Source organism: Diadema antillarum, unplaced genomic scaffold, assembly GCF_040938485.1.
Source record: "Diadema antillarum isolate AM-2024a unplaced genomic scaffold, OU_Dant_1.0 seq00001368_RagTag, whole genome shotgun sequence".
NCBI lineage: Eukaryota > Metazoa > Echinodermata > Echinoidea > Diadematoida > Diadematidae > Diadema > Diadema antillarum.
In genome coordinates, this window is record NW_027272130.1 from 420,221 (window position 1) to 439,623 (window position 19,403).

General features: G+C 37.7%; 2 pseudogenes; both read right to left on the bottom strand.

Moving 5' to 3' along the window:
* Positions 1 to 489: 489 nt before the first annotated feature.
* Positions 490 to 11,933, bottom strand: LOC139708704 (uncharacterized; annotated as a pseudogene).
* Positions 11,934 to 14,679: 2,746 nt separating this feature from the next.
* LOC139708710 (uncharacterized) lies at positions 14,680 to 17,746 on the bottom strand (annotated as a pseudogene).
* Positions 17,747 to 19,403: the final 1,657 nt, after the last annotated feature.

Here is a 19,403-nt window from a genome sequence, read left to right on the forward strand (position 1 = left end):
ACTGACCAAAAATATGCCTTAAATTCAGGTAGTTTCCAGCTCAAGAAGTGGAGCACCATCGAAGAATTAATGTGTAAAGGAAAAGATCTAAAAACAAGCATTAAAATGAAGGCAAGTAATTTTCACTTACACACATGGTGACAGATGACTTCAACAATTGTATGCAACAAATTAAAATAAAATGACAGTTTCCTTTCCAATAAAAAAAAAATGTTGACAATTTGAACTCTACAAGCAAACTGGATCCCAAGTATTGTAGGTCCTTCTTCAATGAAAGTTTAATGGAATACATTGCTGAATCCCCAGAAAACATCAATCCATAAATTTGAATATATTGCATATAAACATTGAAGTCATATATTGGCTTAATAAGTGAATAATAATAAGGATGTGGTCTAATTTCATATTTCTTTATGAAATATTAAAGTGTGAAAAAGAAAACTTATTTAAGGGATATGTAAAAAGGTTTCTGCTATCTACCTGTATATGTTAGAATAACTCCTCCTCTTCAAGATTCTCCTCATCATCACTGTTATCCCCTTCATCATCATCTGTTACGTCATCAACGACTGGCTCCTCATCTGGCGTAACCATGTTCTCACAGTTCTTACACTCACACAGTTCTGTACAAGGAAGGTCCATAGACGCACAACACTGATCACCTGCACCTGGGGCTTTACACCTGGACTTCTTACATTTGCATGAAGTCAGTTCAAGAATGCTCTGTTGAGCTGGTAACATATCCATCCAGTCTATTCCAAGTCCTCCATCAACTAGCTTCCAGCCTTGACCAACTGGTGACGGAACATCTGGCTGGCTCTCTAAGCAGCGTCTCCAAATAGCCGCTTAGTAATTGGCCCTCTGGATATGTTTCACGAGGGCATCTTTGTTAGGGGGCATAATGTCTTCTTGTCTAGTAGCCAGGAAAAACATAGCATATCCTGCTTCGTTCACTGTACGGACGTCAATTCGGCATGAACGGACGTGGTTAGACAATCGCTCCGTATTCCATCGTTTTTGTGAAGCAAAATATCAGATATACATGTTTGATCGGCTCATGCATCTTTCTTCGACTTCAACGAGACAAAATGTATGGTAGTATTTATCCAGTTTGCATGTTATTGCTATCGGAACTCACTTTTTGCTTCGCTATTTGAATATCTCTCATCGCGCAAAATTTATGTGATAGTCCCACGTGTTGCAGTGACTGTGTTCCTGTATTCGTGTACGCAATAAACATAAGTACCATGACGAAAACTCGACGGGGACAGTCCAAGGATTCTGCCACTAACCTAACCAAGGACATTCGGGAAGAGGTATCGAAGGCAATAGAAGACAACAGTGAGCTTCTAGATACCCTAGTAAGCAAGATAAAGGCGTCATTGATTGAAGAAATCACGTCTCTCATCACGCAAACAGTGGCAGACAGCATCAAGGAGCGATTAGACTTCGAATTAGCTGAGAGAGATGATATGATTGCAAAGCTACAGAAGGATATCGACAGTTTGAAAGACAAGCAGGATGACGCTGAACAATATTCGAGGAGAAATTGTCTCATCCTGCATGGAATTTCAGAAAAGGACGACGAAAACACGGATGTGCTCGTGAGGAAACTCTGCGAGGAAAAGCTAGATGTCAAGCTCGAGGAACATGACATCGACAGATCTCACAGGCTTGGAGCTAAAGCGGGGAAAACAAAAGGAATCATCGTCAAATTCACAAAATATACAGTGCGTGATCGAGTGTATCAAGCTCGTAAAAAGTTGAGGAACCTAGATGGAGCCCAAATCTACATCCAGGAGAGTTTGACAAAGGTGAGAGGGGATCTTTTCTGGGAAGCAAAATCGAAATACAAACAGGTTGTGAAGAACATTTGGACTCAAGGTGGCCGAATCCAGGTACGAACGAACGATGATCGCCGTGTAACCCTCGTCACAAAAGCCGACCTCGAAAAGCTCGAAAAGCTGAAAACAACGAACAAAAGCTGAATGGATGACTTTCGCACAATTCCTATCTTCCATTGTAAGCGTTGCGCGACGTTCTGGTACCCCGTTGTTGTAAGCTAAGAAGATTATACCCTTTTCATTATCTGCTGAGTAATTCATACCAAATTGCCTATTACTACCGACGACAAACTTAACCTATATAGTGTGTACGGCCATTATTTGCCACACATGTCTCTCCTTTTTCTTCCAAAAAGCTTTCCCCCCTTTTTGTTCCACTTAATAGCAACAAGTCAACAACTTTGTGTCAATTTGACGTAACCAAAAAATGATTGGTGTCTTACTGACAAAAGCTATTGCATGTACATACAAGTCTTGCAAACTACTCAATATAACCTATTGCTCGATTTTTGTTCAAGCTAAAGATGTGAGTAATTGTACTATATACGGTCGAAGTAGACGTGCAAGCCAATTTCTGCTCTGCTTAATAGCAAGAGGTCAATACCCCATGTGTATCAATCTGTGTTATAGATAATACATTGTACATGGTTTTGTTTTCGTTCTGACAAAGCAAATGACTATAGAACATGTCTTGCAGTCTTCTCAATACAATCTATTGCCCAATTTTGTTCAAGCAAAATTTATGTGTTAATTTTCAATTTACGGCTGAACTATACGTGCCTTGCTTAATAGCAAGAGGTCATTACTCCACGTGTGTCAATCTATGTTACAATTAATACATGGTTTTGTTGTTTCATACTGACATAGCTATTGACCGTACATGTTATGCAGACTACTTCATACAATCTATTTCCCATTTTTTTTCAAGCAAAATTTTTGTGTTAGTTTATTATATACGGTTGAATTAGACGTGTAAGCCTATTTCTGCTCTGCTCAATAGCAAGAGGTCAATACCCCATGCGTGTCAACTTGTGATATAGATAATACATTGTTTTGTTGTTTTGTTCCGACAAAGCTATGACCGTGTCTGTCTTACAGACTACTCAATACAATCTATTGCCCGATTTTGTTCAAGCAAAATTTGTGTGTTGGTTTACTATGGTTGAATTAGACGTGTAAGCCTGTTTCTATATACTCTGCTTAATGACAAGAGGTCAATACCCCATGTGTATCAACTTGTGATATAGATAACACGTGGTTTGTCTTCTCGTACTAATCAAAGTTATGGCAGTACATGTCTTGCAGACTACTCAATACAATATATTGCCCGATTTGTTCAAGCAAAATTTGTGTGTTAGTTTACAATATACGGTTGAATTAGACGTGTAAACCTTTTTTTGCACTGCTTAATAGCAAGAGGTCAATACCTCATGTGTATCAACATGTGATATAGATACTACATGGTTTCTTTGAATGTATTACATATTTTGCAGGCTACTGAATACAACCTATTTGCCCAATTTTCGTTCAAGTATATTGTGCGTTAGTTTATGGACAATATACAGTCGAATTAGACTGTAAGTCTATTTCTCCTCCGCTTTTATATAGCAAGGGGTCAACAACCTTTGTAACAACGTGTTGTCATTAGATAATGCCCGGTTTCGCTGAATGTGCATGCCTTGCAGGCCAGCAATTCGGCCTACTCGCCCATTTCTGTTTCAGCCAAATGTGTGTAAGCCTATGTATAGTATACGTTAGAGATAGTCGGACATCATGTTTTAAGCAATCATTTATTGAGTCACAAAATAATATTCACGCTTCACTAAAGCGATGTGACTTTCTGACTACATTGTAACTGTTTTGTATATTGATATTATCAACTTATCACTTTTTTTTTCCGAAAGTAATAACTTTGTGAACATAATCAATTTTTCTGTGTCAGTTTTTTTTTCTCCCTTTTACGCTTTATACTTTCTTACTTATCTTTTTTTTTTTAGTGTGTGTATGAGTTTCCCCTCGTATTGTCTCATGGTTATCAACTTTCCCTGTGTTTTATGCAAATGTGCTGTCAAAACAGGTCAAAAGGGTCTCTTGTGCATATCTTGTAACCAATGGGTACATGTCTCGTGTGCTAGTGTACCACTGCATTTATACAATGATGCTTCTCATCAGTTCGCTGGATGGGAATGCCCAAAGTGTATCATGAAACTTTTACCATTCTATGAATCAGATATCGAAAATCATAGTGAACAAAATGATGTAATCAATGTTAATTCAGAAGGACAAACCGATGCTCAATCCCTACCCAATTCAGCCGAAACTATGGTGTATAACAAGCTCTCGGTTAAAGGTTTGAAATTTGTTCAATTGAATATTGTTAGCCTGACGAAACACATCGATGAGATACGAACAATCTTATATCATAACGACATACATGTTCTCGCTCTTAATGAGACAAGACTTGATAATTCAATTTATGATAGTGAAATTGAAATTCCTCATTATAACATAGTTCGTAAAGATCGCAACAGGTCTGGTGGCGGTGTATCATTTTATGTACATAACAGTTTAGAATTTGATTTATTGAATGACTCTCCTATTTCTGATTTGGAAGCCATTCCTATTCTTTTACGCATCAAAAATTCCAAACCTATATTACTAACAAATTGGTATCGACCTCCGAACTCTAAGTGTGATGTTTTAGATCAATATGAACAATTCTTAGAATTCACCGAAAGCATCGATTGTCATCTGATTGTTATGGGAGATATAAATCTCGACATTAGTAAAGAGGTAGATGACTATGTTGTGAATCGATACAAACAGATTAATAGTATTTATTCTTTGCATTTCGTCAATTACAGCGAATGTACCAGAATAACAAACAAAACAGCTTCTTTAATAGATCATATGCTAACAAATAGCATTGAGATGATCAAATCGCATGGTGTTATACACAATGGAGTAAGTGATCACTCAATGAGCTACCTAATCTGGAAAGCTCATCAGGTTCATTCAGGTGTGAAATATGTTACATACAGAAAAACCAAAGATGTAGATATAGATATATTCAAGGCTGATCTCTCAAATCAGAACTGGGTGGAAGTTGAAGAGGAGGATTGTATTGATAAATGTACTGGAAAATTTGAAAAATTATTATTTGAAGTTGTTGATAAGCATATGCCCGTAAAAACCAAGAGAGTTCGGAAAACTCAATCACCATGGTTAAATGAAACAATTTTTAAATTAATGAAGGAAAGTGATTTATTAAAAAGGAAAGCAATAAAAACCAAAGATGAAAGTATCTGGAAAGAATATCGTAAATCAAAAAATAAAGTAACATCTTTTATTATGAAGTCTAAACGCAAATATTTTACGGAACATTTAACTAAAGATCAAAGTTATAGTAACTCATGGAAAACATTATCATCAGTATTACCCAAAAAATGTTCTTCCTCTCAGCCTCCACCCAGTCAGTGTCAAAGTATGGCAAACGAATTTAATCACCATTTTGCCAATGTTGCAACCAGTTTGATTTCTGAATCAGCTGATACTGTAGTAGAACCTGTAGACAGAATCTGTACTGATACTGCCACTTGCGAACCATGTGTGCAATATCCATTAACGTTTTCTACTGTAAGTGAAAGTGAAGTTTCAAAGGAAATAGAACAATTAGAAAATAAGAAGTCAGTCGGATTAGATGGAATATCAGTAAAGATCCTAAAAATGTCAAAGGATGCAATTGTTCGACCAATAACTTTTTTGATTAATAAATCTATAACCCAAGGAAAAGTTCCAAATAAATGGAAGATAGCAAAAATCATTCCTCTACATAAAAAGGGTGATAGATTGATTCCAAATAATTACAGACCAATTTCTATTTTATCGTGTTTATCAAAAATTCTTGAAAAGATTATACAAAAACAATTACTTCAACATTTAAGTAGAAATGATATACTCATAATGGAACAATCCGGATTTCGGCCAAAACATTCAACCTCCACGGCACTGATTAAAGTAACCGATGAATGGTTGAAGGCTTTGGATAACGGATTATACACTGGTGCAGTTTTTGTAGATTTGCAAAAAGCTTTTGATATGATCAACCCTAAATGTCTGCTGCATAAACTTTTCACAATAGGTATTAACGGCCCCACCCTTAAATGGTTTGAAAATTACTCATCTGACAGAAAAATAGTAACTTTATAGGAAATTGTACCTCTGAAGAACTGGATATTAAGCTCGGTGTGCCACAGGGATCGATATTGGGTCCATTGTTGTTTATCATATTTATTAATGACTTACCTTCCATATTTGATTCATGTAATGTGCATTTATATGCGGATGACACTGTTATTTATTTTTCTCACAAAGACCCACAAAAAGTACAAACAATATTGAATAAGGAACTATTTGTATTAGATAGTTGGATGTCTAAGAACAAATTGAAAATTAATTATGTTAAAACTGTGAGTATGTTAATTGGTAATCGATATATGTTGAAAAGATATAATAGTTTGGATTTAAGTATTAAAGGATATGAAATTAATCAGGTTAAAAGTTTGAAGTATTTAGGATTGTACATTGATGATGAACTCAGATGGGACGTTCATGTAAATTATCTGTGTGAAAAAGTAGGCCGTATGATTTCCTTCCTTCGTCGTTTGACATATTTCATAAACAGAAATTCTTTGAATTTGATATATCGCAATGTTATTCTTCCTCATTTGGATTATGCAAATGTTATTTGGGAGTCTTCTTGTGAAAAACATATAAATCAATTGCAAAAACTGCAAAATAGAGCAGGAAGAATTATTCTGAAGGTCAATCCTAAATTACATTTTTCTGTCAGGTTAATACATGATATATTACAGTGGGAAACGTTAAAATCCCGTCAAAAATTTCATGTCGGAGTAATGATTTTCAAGATTTTGAATGATTTAACACCTACCTATTTACACGAAAATATATTTTATTCCCCCAAACCCTACCAATTTCGGTACTATAGCCTCAGCCTTCCAAATCCTCGGACAAACTTCTGCAAACGTGCATTTTTCTACAGGGGAGCCAAACTATATAACAGCCTTACTCATATATATATATATATATATATGGGTGAGAATTTTGAACGATGTACAATTGCCAATTTTAGTACCTTCTGACATTCTTAAGAAACCAGATTTTTACATGTCATCTCAAAGATTGGTAAATTTCCTTTCAGGAAATATATGGTTTGGTTGCCTTTTGCCTGATATTTTTCATTTCACAAGGACTTAAAGCGTAAAAATACGGTAAAAACGCTATTTTCACAATAAATTTTGTTTTTCAAACTAATGATGTGCATTTTTAATGGTACGTGGCATCTAATATCTGACCATGTTCTGGATCTTACATATTATGGGTATGTACCACAAAATTATAAGAACTTTATGAGCACGTACAAAATTACAGAGAACAATTAAAATATCAAAGTCCTAAACAGACGAACGTCCGTGATGCTTTTATTTCTATCGCTGCTGCAAATTCTACTTTGTTGTCCCAACTGTAACGTATACGAAAATATGGTGTTCCACCTAATGAACATATCCTGCAAAAATTGTACATCTGCTGGCTGTACATGGGACGTAATATTCTTTTATGCAAAATTATACTCAGTTTTCGTCACGGACGTGCTTCCGCTATTTTCTAATAAAGATCGTAGCCCATGAAACGTTATCGGCGATATTGTTCTGAGTCGTAATCAACTAAGATCTAGCCACACGATAATATGTTTGTTTTGAGTTTCTGTCCATCCTTTGTCAAATAGGAACCGAAATTGTATTTTTAGACGAACCTCCAAGAAAAAAAGAACGTCCGTGATGATTAAAACGTTTTCGAGTGGGACACCATCTTGCTTTGATGGCGAAGGTGCATTTTACCTTTGGCTCTCTTGCTGAGGAGCTGCATGCCATTTTTGGAGCGGACTGAGGTTCGTCCGCAGTTTTTGGACCATGCAATTCACCAAAAACCAAGCAAATAATTGATATTTTATCTGATAATTCACCTCCTGATCCCCCTCTGAGCAATACATATGTTGTAAGGATGTCAAATTTCTTATAATTTGCATTCACAATACCTTTTCAAATTTTTGAAAGAGTTAGGAAGGCTAGGTACTCTCTGCCGATTAGTTATCCGTCCTGGAACATGACCCTAGTAGTAGAACGAACGTCCGTGATAATTCCAGAGAACGTCCGTGTCGTATGCAATCCCTCCAATAGGGATAACTTGTCCCGAAAGTGTCCTGTATTCTTTAAAACTTTTGGCTCGAATAGCGACAAATAAAGTTTTACAAAGTAAATAATGAGTTTAGAGCAGTAGTTTCAGAATTTTTAAGGCGTTATGTGATCATGATGAACAAACAATTGAAAATTTACTCACAATTTTACGCTTGTTTTCCCTCTAATTATACAAAAACAGCTAAATACTTAAAACAAAGTTATGGGAAAATGGAATTTTGCGTAATCTGTAATTTCTGTGCGTTTAAATCTCTTTCTAATGAGGTTCTGGAGACAATTTGTACTGTTACAGGTTCTGAAAGTTTCGCTCACGGACGTTCTGTCCGAGAAAGGAAATTTCTGACAATTACAAATATATCACTGCACATAAGATTAATGTTAGTTGAAAATATTACCAAATCACCGAGCCGCTCATACCTGAAAATGAATAGCGTTCAGCACTCAATTTACCTGTAATAACGAACGGAAAACGTTTTTTTCACGGATGTTCGTTGGTTGAATAAGTCAATGGATTACATAGTAGGAGAAAGAGGATCAGTGCCACTTTTTAGTGACAGGTGCTCTAAGTGTTTATCTTTTGAGTATGGTAGCTGCCGTCTCAAACAGAACACATCCAGTTTTGGTCTCCATAAAGGACGTTCGCTGTAATTGTCATGATATTAAATGCCTTAATTCATTCTTATTTTTCTCTTCATGACGATTTTTCTCTCATTCCCTCAATAGCCTGAACATGCTGCGACCAAACAGGAAAAAACAAACAAAACAAACCAAAACATATCCGAAAAGTGCTCCGCAATCACATTCAGGATAATGACGGAAGAAGTCTGTAATGAGCATGTGTTGAATAAGAAACGGAAAAGTTTCAAAAGGACGTGGAAGCAGTTGAATGAAAATGACTGAGAAACTGAGAAGGGATCGAGCTCCAACACACAGAGAAAAGAATTGCCAGTGCACTCCCGTTATACCAAATTCCTCTGGAGAAGTTTTTGTTTGTTTGTTTATGTTTTTTATTCATTGAAATGCCGTCACAAGCGAGCAAAAATCATGCAGTATACAATTATTGTCTGATGAAAACACACAAATCATCCGCTTATCATCACATGGTGTTGTTTTATACTCATCAATGAAAAGCAATATTCATTTGTAATTTTTTCCAAGATTTTTTTTTTTCATTTTACATTTAAGAGACAGAGAGATCGTCAGTTTGTTTGTGCTTTTGTGCTTACTTTGAAAACACATGTTAAAAAAGTAATGATTAAGAATAGGTTTAAGGTTGCACTTTGATACGTTCCTAAGATTCGTTACTCCGATGTCCAAGGGTTTGTTATTCCAAAATATTAAAAAAAATGTAGTTAATTCAGGAGGTTTGTTAGAAATGTTCTTCGAAAGATAGATATTAAGGATCATTATTTTTAGGTCCGTTCTTCTAAAAGTGGAATGGGTCTGATATTCGTTTAGGTGAAAACGGTTATTATGAGGTTTTGAAATTGGAGGATTTTAGTTGTTAACTTGTTTCTCCGCATTTGGATAAGCGAACATAAGTTTTCATGTTCCAATTAATAAGCCTTTCGGTTAACCTTCGGAGATTCCTATCATTTACCGAATAAAAAAGCGTCATTATTATACGAACTCTATCAATTTTCGTGTTGACAAACTGTATGAATAACGAGCCTCCGAAATGACGCGCTACAAAAGGTTTGTTATAACAAACCATATTGTATAATATCGAAGTCACAAACATCCATCCAAGGTATATGGACTTATTGTGTCTTGTTATGACGAATCTTCGCAGTATCGAACCTATTATCATTTCTGACTAATATAATAACACAAATTTTTCTCGGTAACAGTGTGTAACACAAGAAGCAAACACAGAGGGATTTCTTCCTAACGTATTCGTTTGCCCTCCCCAGCTAAACTTCGTATTTCTATAACGGAGCACATTTCTGTTGTTTTTCTATATTAATTCTTTGTCATAATTTTAGCTGTGACCATGTTCGTTATATAAAACGCAAACTTTGCATTGTAGACTTTATTGAAGTTTAGGACCTGAATATTTACTTCATGATCGCAAAATTTTGATAAATATATTCGTTCTCAAGGATGGACTACGTCACTGAGATTACACGTACGTTTGTACGTTCATTTACGAGAGATGGAAAATTGTTTTCTTTGATTCCTCAGTATGAGAAGATAAACAAGCTTATATAATTGAGAATTGGTAATATCTATTCAGGATTTTGCAGAGGAGTTTGTTCTCGACATGAAATTGCTGTTTGTTGTGAGTAGAATGCATTTCCAACTCAAGAGAACTGCATTGTTCAATATCTTGTTTGTTCCGAACGTCCGTGAGCTACATGCGAACCTCCGTGATGAAAACTATGCTATGTTTGTTGGGTTATAGAGACTGCCCAGATGAGATACATCTTAAAAAGGTATATTATTATTTGGGAGTGAGGATTAAAGTATAGGATAGTGAAATAAGAGGTGAAAATATTGAGTTTCTGTAAAATGCGCGTAAAGTGGAGAAAGTGTTTAGCGGAAGAGCAATATTTTTACAGAAATGACGAATTTAGTTAAATCATCAGTTGTCTACCATTACGTACAGGTTAAGAGTACAAGCTTAATATTCTGCAATCACGTACACATGTCCCTTTAGATATTTCGTCAGGATATTGAACTGAATCAGATCTTTGGAAACTATGTTAAATGGTATTCAAATGTATGTGCAGTACTATTCCTTACGGACGTTCGCTGCTCTGGACATGGTAAACTTCAGCGGTGAATAAAAACTTGTTCCTCTGGGAAAATCCTAGTATAATTGGGTTCATATTAAAGCTTGAGTTATACTCTTTCAGGTAAGATGAATGATTTGGAGAATTTCCTACTTTTTAAATTTTGCCTTGTTTTGGCTCAATTGTACATCGTTCAAAATTCTGACCCATATATATATATATATACTTTTGTCTGATACACGAGAAATGTATCTACACTTTTCAATAAAGCGTACTTTGCCCTGAGATTTTGTATGATTATTGCATTATAAGTTTTCATGAGACTACAAATGTATTATAATGTTGTATTTATATAATTATGTAATCTTCTACTCTTTTTTTTTCTTTTCCACAACCCTTTATAACTGGTCCCCATGGAAGACCAGCGGCACCAGAAAAGTGCAGCTGATTATGGGCTATCCAGCCGTTATCTCTCTATATAATCCTACTGTACATTCTATTTCCTCATTTTTTTTTTTGGTATATCGATGATGTGTCACATTATTCATTTGCTATGTATGTATGCTTCATTTTTATGCATGATGTATCATTTTCCCTGTACCTCATATGTTGTCTTTTATATCTGTATGTATGTTTATGACGGAAATAAAACAAACAAACAAACTGATTTTGTTCATCCCATACAACTTGCAAATGAATTCCTCCAGAGTAGAAATCAAGTCATCTGTAAGGGTGAAGGATTTTCCAAGCTCCTGAAAAGCCTTGGTAGACTTTGAAGACTTGGACATTAGCGAGAAGGGCTTGGTCTTTCCCCGTCCATACAAAGCACTCACGGCATCACAACCTGTGAATGAGTGGAGGCCTATGGTTGCATCGCTGATGTTATCTCCTGGATGACTTTGTATCGCATTCAAGTCAAGTGTACGCTCCTTATCTTGCTTTCCAGTGTGAAAATACAACTTGGAACTATCAAGTTTGGCAGACACAGCAATGCCGATGATAAATGAATCCGTATCTGGGCTCTTTATGATGATATTCTTCGTACCCATGTTGCTGATGTACTTTGCATGTAGCATCATCCTTGTGTCAGCCTCCTCTTGAGTAGTATATAGCTCTGGAATTGCTTCACTCACAGTGGTACCTCTATGACAAGATAACTTGTTGCATTTTTCACAATGAGCTAGGTATACATCAACTCCATTGAATTCATCTGCACCAAAAGCACACCAAGTCTCATTAAACTTGGTAAAGTGTTGCTTGTTGAAGCTATTTACCAAGAATTTCTTCCATTGGTTTGGAACTGGTTGATCCTGGTTTGCAATCTTAATCCGCTGGGATCCACTTGCAGCACGCCTTTTTCTTTCTGCACTTTTGATGCTGACAGACGGGTATGTGTCAGTGACAAAGTGGACAACATCAGACTTGGTGCTTCTGGCTAGGTAAACTGCATCCTTCAGGATTTTTTTTTTGGCCAACTGTCCCATGGTAGCAGGCATTTTACTTGGAATGAAACATTGAAGCAATGCCATACCATCAATAATCCACACTGACTCTTGTGGTGGATCCAAGGTTGGGGATGACTCTGGTAAATTTTCCAGTTGGTGAAGAAGGGCAGCCTTGTTGCTTTTGACTAAGCATCCATCTTGTTTACAAATGGCTGGTGGGTATGGGCTTAAGCAGTGACTTAGCATCTTTCGTTGATCAACTTTACGCACGCGGACAATGATGATGAGCCTTGCCAGTAACTCAAGAGCACTCTTCTTTACAACTTCTTTCCCTTTGATGTTGACTTTTGGCTTGTCGGAATTGGCAAAGGTCTTAAACTTCATTTTGGTGATTGTCTTGTTCAGATCCGTATCTCCTTGTAGTCTGATTTTGGCAAAGTTGATGAATGCTTCATCCCCCTTCTCCCCTGCTTTCAGGAGATCTGAGCAAACATTGATTGGTGCAACAATGCCTGAAGAGAGGTGGACAAGATCATCAGCATCTGTCTCCCGATCTACTACAAAGGGATTTGTCATGTTGTTGACAGTACTCATGATGTTGGCTACATCCTGCTGGTCTCTTGCCATTCTGCTTTTTGTTAGGTCTTCTCTTTTTGAAGACTTCTGGCCTTTTCCAGCCATTTCTTCACATTGTCTTGTGATGAGTGCTCTTTCATGGTGGCCTCTGACCCAACGGTTTGTAGCTCCTTGGTTGTTAGAGAACCCCTTTACTCCTCCTCTGGTCTTTGTGTCTCTATTCACAGTCTGCTCAATGCTCATATCGCATGCCACCTGTGCAAATCCATGACTGTCTTGGCGTTGGACTCCAAAGTGACCCTTCATCAGCTCCTCGTAAATGTAAGGATGGGTGGTAGGAAGTTGGCTCATCTCTATCCAATACACTGGAAGGTAACGTGCATAGTTTGTTCTGGCATATGCAAACATCCAAGGGAGCAGGGCTCTCTCTGAAGCAAGATGGAGTTGCCAATCCCCTTCTCGTGTTGCTCGTATGAATAGAAGGACATTTTCTACCATTTCAAGATAGGAAGACCAAAAGTTGAATGTAGCATCCTTCTTCCCTTCTTCAATGAAATTGTCATACTCCTTGACCATTGCTTGGTACACCTCTCCTTGAATGTGGTTGGTGAACTCACTTGGAAATGACCCTTGTAGAGATGACACTTCTTCTCTTTACCAATGTTGCCTCTCCTCTTCCAAGGTACACATGAAGCTCTGCCAGCGCAAGCGATGAAGTGCTTCGGCCATGATTTTGTGACATCTGATACTTCTATTGTAGTTGTGGCCATTCATCACACCAGCGACTGAACCTATAGCTGCGACACCTGCTTCGATAAGAATGTCTTGCAATCCTGCCTCTTGAAATCGCTTTCCAATACAAGCAAGAGCTGCCATTGTTGTGTGGAAAGCCCCAAGACGAATGACTATCTTCTAAAGGAATGTTGGTTCCTGCCAGCGGATCGTCTGCGCTTTGCAATAAATGGAATGGGCAACCACTATCACAATGGCTGGAAGTTCCCACTGATGTGCTATCTCCAAACTTCGGTGTAGTACTGTGTGGACTGTGTTGAAATCTGTAGGGCTGGCATCTATCACTGGCAAGTATGCTATGGTTGCCTTAGGAAGGATATAGGATGAAAGCAGTTGATTAAATCCAGTCCACGATGGGAGTAATCGTTCCTGTGAGGATTTTTGCAACATAGAAGGCTGCATCCTTTTCTTTGTAAGGACAAAGAACATCATTGTACTGACTCATCTTAAGCGGCACAGAATCATCAAATGCCTCTGGTGATGATTTTTTTCTGGCCGGTGAATCTAACCAGTGCTGTGGCAGGTGCAGGCAGTGATTGCTGTCTTGTCTTCTTCCTATTCTGAACTGGTAGAGCTTGAGGGACTACGCCAGCAACATTGTCGTGTTGAACAGCTATCCCATTCGTGTTGTGCGTTGTCTCTTTTCCTGATAGTGTTCTTTCCCCGAAATCGTTATCCCAAACTGGAGGACTTTTACAGATTTGAAGGCAGGTTACTCGGACCTTTCTCTATCTCCTGCAGTGCTAGAGCTGTATCATGCTCCAAGACAGTGGTTTGTGACACACAATATCCAAAACCATTAAGTAGTCCAACCAGCTCTGACGATCCAGTCAAATGACGCATTGCCATTGAAAGAGATGCGTGCTTGGGCATCATCTGTCTCCCCTTTGTAGCCAAGTAGATAATATCTTGACATATTGTAAGGATGCGGCGATCCTCTGCCTCTCCTATCTTCACTTTTTCTTTGTTCTCTGGATCATCAGAAGCACCTAACAACCCATGCTAAAAAGTTTTACAGCTTGGAGGATACATTAGTGCGTGAAGATTCCAATGTTAAATCTGATGATGTTGGAGGCCATGGTAGATTAGTCCTGGTCTGCATGATGTCATCCTTTAAGTCTTGTGCAGTGGCATAACGATCTCGTAGTGAAGCTATAGGTATCGGAGATTTGGATCTACCCTTCGTTGGCTTCTTCAGAAGTTCAACTCTTTCATCGTCTGTGGTGTCTGTGACTGTACTAGAGAAGAAGGTGTCTGTATCAGTGGTGGTGGTGGTTGTATCTGTTTCAGAGCCGACTGCTCCGGGCATAAGGTCTTCAGTTGACAGTGACTCGACGTAGACAATTTCACTTGTGTACCTCCTATGCGGCTGAAGAAAGCAGAGTTGAGGATACCTGCGTTTAATGCGCTGCTCAAGACTGAACGTCTTGTAGCCTGTAGCATCCTGGCACTCAATGTCTCTCACAGCTTTCACAAACAATCGTCTCAATGACGACATTCGATATATTTCTTTGTGCTTGATTATTCTCTCGTCAATAACATTGCTACAAAATGTAGCAAATACCTTCCCATATTTCTCTTTGACGGGTTGAGAAAGAACACTCTTTCTTGACTGCTATAATGTATAGCTCCTGAGACAACTGCGATGATATCGTACCTCAATGGCTACGCAGTCTCGGCCCTGGATCTGAAGGAGAATATATTCGTCCTTTTTGTCTTTTGCGGCTGTGGCTAGTTTTCCACCATCTGGCTGCTCGCACAACATTAAGGGTTCCTTCCTTTTCTTCCCGTCAGAGTCCTTAAATGTTTTATCATTTTTGTCTGCAGATGATGCATATATTGGGGAGAATGTGGGCAGAGACAGAGGGTTGCTTTGGAACTCCAGCAAAACTTGTATCTGAGGAACGCAAGTGTCTCTTTGCGGAGGCACACAGACCTGCAGCTTGACCACCAGGACTTGATGTAGAGGGCTCTGACTCTGTAGAAATAAATGAAAATTGAAACAAATGAGTGATTAAGAATCAGCTACATTGTACTTGTTACATTTCCATAACATTATTATTGAGAAAGAAACTAACACTGGGAGCATAATGTCATACAGTAAACCTTATTTCAGAAAAGTGGAATTTAGCTGCAAATTCGATGGTCTTAGAGCCCATCCTTTTTGTTCATAGTACGGGGCCTGTACGGCAGTTGAATTAGTCTTACAATGTACATACAAGTGGGGCACAAGCCACTTTTAGTTGGCTTACCATTCGAGTAGCAGTAACTTATTCTGACTCCATGTTCGTGGATATTTGTTACAAATATTTACTTTGTTAGATTACTTTTTGCCAAGTCAACTTCATCGTGAGATATATCAATGGGCGCTAGTGCATTTTTGGTATTCATATGGATAAAATATGCTGTGCTGCTAAAAAATTCCACCAAACTTTCATGTACTATCCTCAATCACTATTCAAATCACTCATATAAATTTTAAACAGATCAGATCACGGAAGAAGTGATATTGAGTTCAAACTTCGACATCATCACTTCATCCTCCATGGGATGATGCACTGTCTGAATGTTGTGTACATCACAAGATACTATCTTAAACTGAGGCTATCACTAAAAAGACAGGCAAAGATTCAAATTACAGAATAAAAATGGGCACTGCATATTTATAAGGTGCGAATCAGTAAAGATGGACATCATAATTAAAGCAAAAAGAAGTCAAACATTAACTCAAAGATTTTAGAAATATACATGAATATGATGTGAATACTTAAGAAGTTTGTGAACTAACGGTAAAAATTATATCATTTTTGCTGTCCATATTTACTGACTGGCAAATTGGTGGTGTCCATGTCTATTACGCAGTAGGAATTCTTGAATCCAATATCGACCCATCCCGTGATTCAATCTGGTAAATTTATGAGCGATTTGAACAACGCTTTGATAATATTTTCCGAAAGATCTATTGAATTTTAATGATATTGGCTGAGCGTGTAAATTTTATCTACCTGGATACCAAAGTGCTCTAGCACGTAGTGAAAACCACTTCTGCAAATAAAAGGTCCAATTACAAGTAATGGGACCTTTCACACACATGAATGCAAAATAAATGGGGATTATGATGGGGTGCACACTTGTGTGGCACAGTATAACACTAACATCTCTATGGTCACAGAGTAAAAGTCTGGTGTACATTTGTTTTTGGTTTATATCCACACGGCATTGTATCCATACTTATTTATCTTTATTGTATTGATTTTGTTCATATGTGCCGTTCATATCCCCACGGCATTCATCCTAATAATTCTTTTTTATATTTCTTAATGAAGTTAATTATCTACCGTAGGCCGAACTGCGACCAGCCCCAACGCGCAGCATACTGTGTAGGCCTACAAGGAGCGTCCCGGGGTTACCGTAGGCCCTACTCATTAGTCATAATGAGTCGTAAAATGAGGGGGTGACGTGACTAAGCCGTTTATTCCCACACGGCTCCCATCTAAGTTATTTCATTTAGTGTCAACTAAGGGGGAGGGATATTCTTTCTTTACTTCATATGGGGAACCACTGCATCGGGTTTTCATCATTCTCACGAGACACGTAACGTTAACTAATAACAGAGTTAGAAAAGAGTGTATCGCAGCGAATGTATACGCCGGAGATTACACGATTTGCTACGTGTGGGACTGAAGGAGTTGTTAAGCAGTATCTGCAGTTCGCAGATTTATTTGGTCTATTTGTAAACGAATGCACGGCTTACCTGTCTGACATGATCATATGTTTCGTTGTTGCTTCTCTTTGTTGAGTTTTCCCCGCTTTTGCTTTGATAAATCCGTAAAATATCGATAGCAAGTCGGGTGAAATCCACCACGTTCCGGAATTGGTAAGCCATCGCCATCTGCATCGGAAGCTAGGGCATCAGAACCAAATTCTTGCACAAAATCTCTCGCGATATCGGCCTGACATCTTACTAAATCTTTCCAAATCTTAACACTGCTTAAAAATGTGTTCCATCGTTTCTCCGTAAAAGAACAATGGACAAAACACCTACCATCAGTATCAGGTGAGCTTCCAGGGACAGACATGATCGGTAAGGCAATACCAAAGCCGGTTGATTCGCGACAGTCGGCGATTCGATGATCGGATGGGCCAATCGGATGTACCGATAGTTCAGGCGAAATGAGAAGCAGACGATTTTGTGAAAAAAAAATATTGACTTTTTTAATCAAAATATTAAGTAATGCTCCACTTCCCAGTCTGGGAACTAACAAAATTATCTATAACAAATGTAAATCTTAATTCCTAAATAAGTTTCAGGTAGTCACAAGATGCGTAGAACAAGACAAGCATAAAAATCGGCTTGCCCCATAGTCTATTATGTACATGTTCGTACGAGATTACAGCAGAACAAGCAAAAAACTAAATCAGGAAAAGGTACATAATACTGTAAAACCCCCTTTTTTAAACAGCAGGAGAACAAATCCTGATAGAATAAACTCTGATCTTTTTATCAAACCCACTTTTCTGAGCATTTTAACACAAAGAAACATGAATTTAGGCCACTGAAGCAGGCACCCTTGTCTTCATTTTGGGAACCTGGTAAACCAGGTTCCCGTATATCAGTTGCTCCCACAGGAACCTGGTAAACCAAGTTCCCGTAAGGAACGAGTTAAATAAGGGCCATTGCCTTCTCACTAACCCTTTCACTTGATATCTCTGGTTGTTTATTTGCTTTGCTTTGTTTGTTTGTTTGTCACATTGAGATATTATACTTGTCATACCATTGTCACATTTTATGTATGCATGTTTTATTATGTGAAAAGAAATGAAATGAAACATGAAATGAATGGTAGATATCAATCATGAATATTCAAATCAGTTAAATTCTAATTTTGAAAACTAAAAGGAAATTGATGAAAACAATTTGATTTCTCATATTTATGTTGGAACTGAACTTTAACATTGTCAAGAATTGTGTATATATTTAGTTTCATCAGAAATTGTGATTAAGCAGCACTTGCGGTTATTGATATTAAGAGTTTGATGATTATCGTTTGTAACCATGTACAAAAATAACATAACACTTTTACTTGTATATACGAGTAAGATATGTGATAGATTGTGAGTGGTAATCCAATGGTATACAATACGGATATCATTCAAAGACGCTGAATGGTAAGTCAATGGTATCTTAACGGTAAGTCAATGGTGTGCAAATGGTGAAGGATGAGTGAAAGGTTAATGTTGAGTGGTGAGCTCCAGTGGTAAAAAAAGGTGGACCAATGGTGAATGTTTGGTGTTGGAAACAATGTTTTGCTGGAATGACTATTGTCATGGTAACGACAAGAATTCAGCTTCCTGATTGGCTATTTGCTGTTGAAAGTTGTCATTCCAGCAGGAGTTGTCCTAACATCTTTCACGAAATGGGGCCCTGGAGTCTACATTTTGAATTTGATCAGTTTATCAAACTGAATTAAATATAGGTTTTCCCGGTCAATTTCATACTTTTGTCACTCAAATTCATTAATGTGCTTTCAAATTCACGCAGCGCACGCACGCGAAAATATTCGGGCATTCGAATTCAGAATCCGAGCGATCAATTTCATTTATGGGCGTTCTATTTCGTTTTCGTGAAATCAAATTCACGATTGGGCATTCAATTTCAAAATGCGAGCACCGACTTTCCTCCTCGTGCATTCAAATTCATGCGATAGTCACGTGATAGTCCCAATGAGCTTGTTT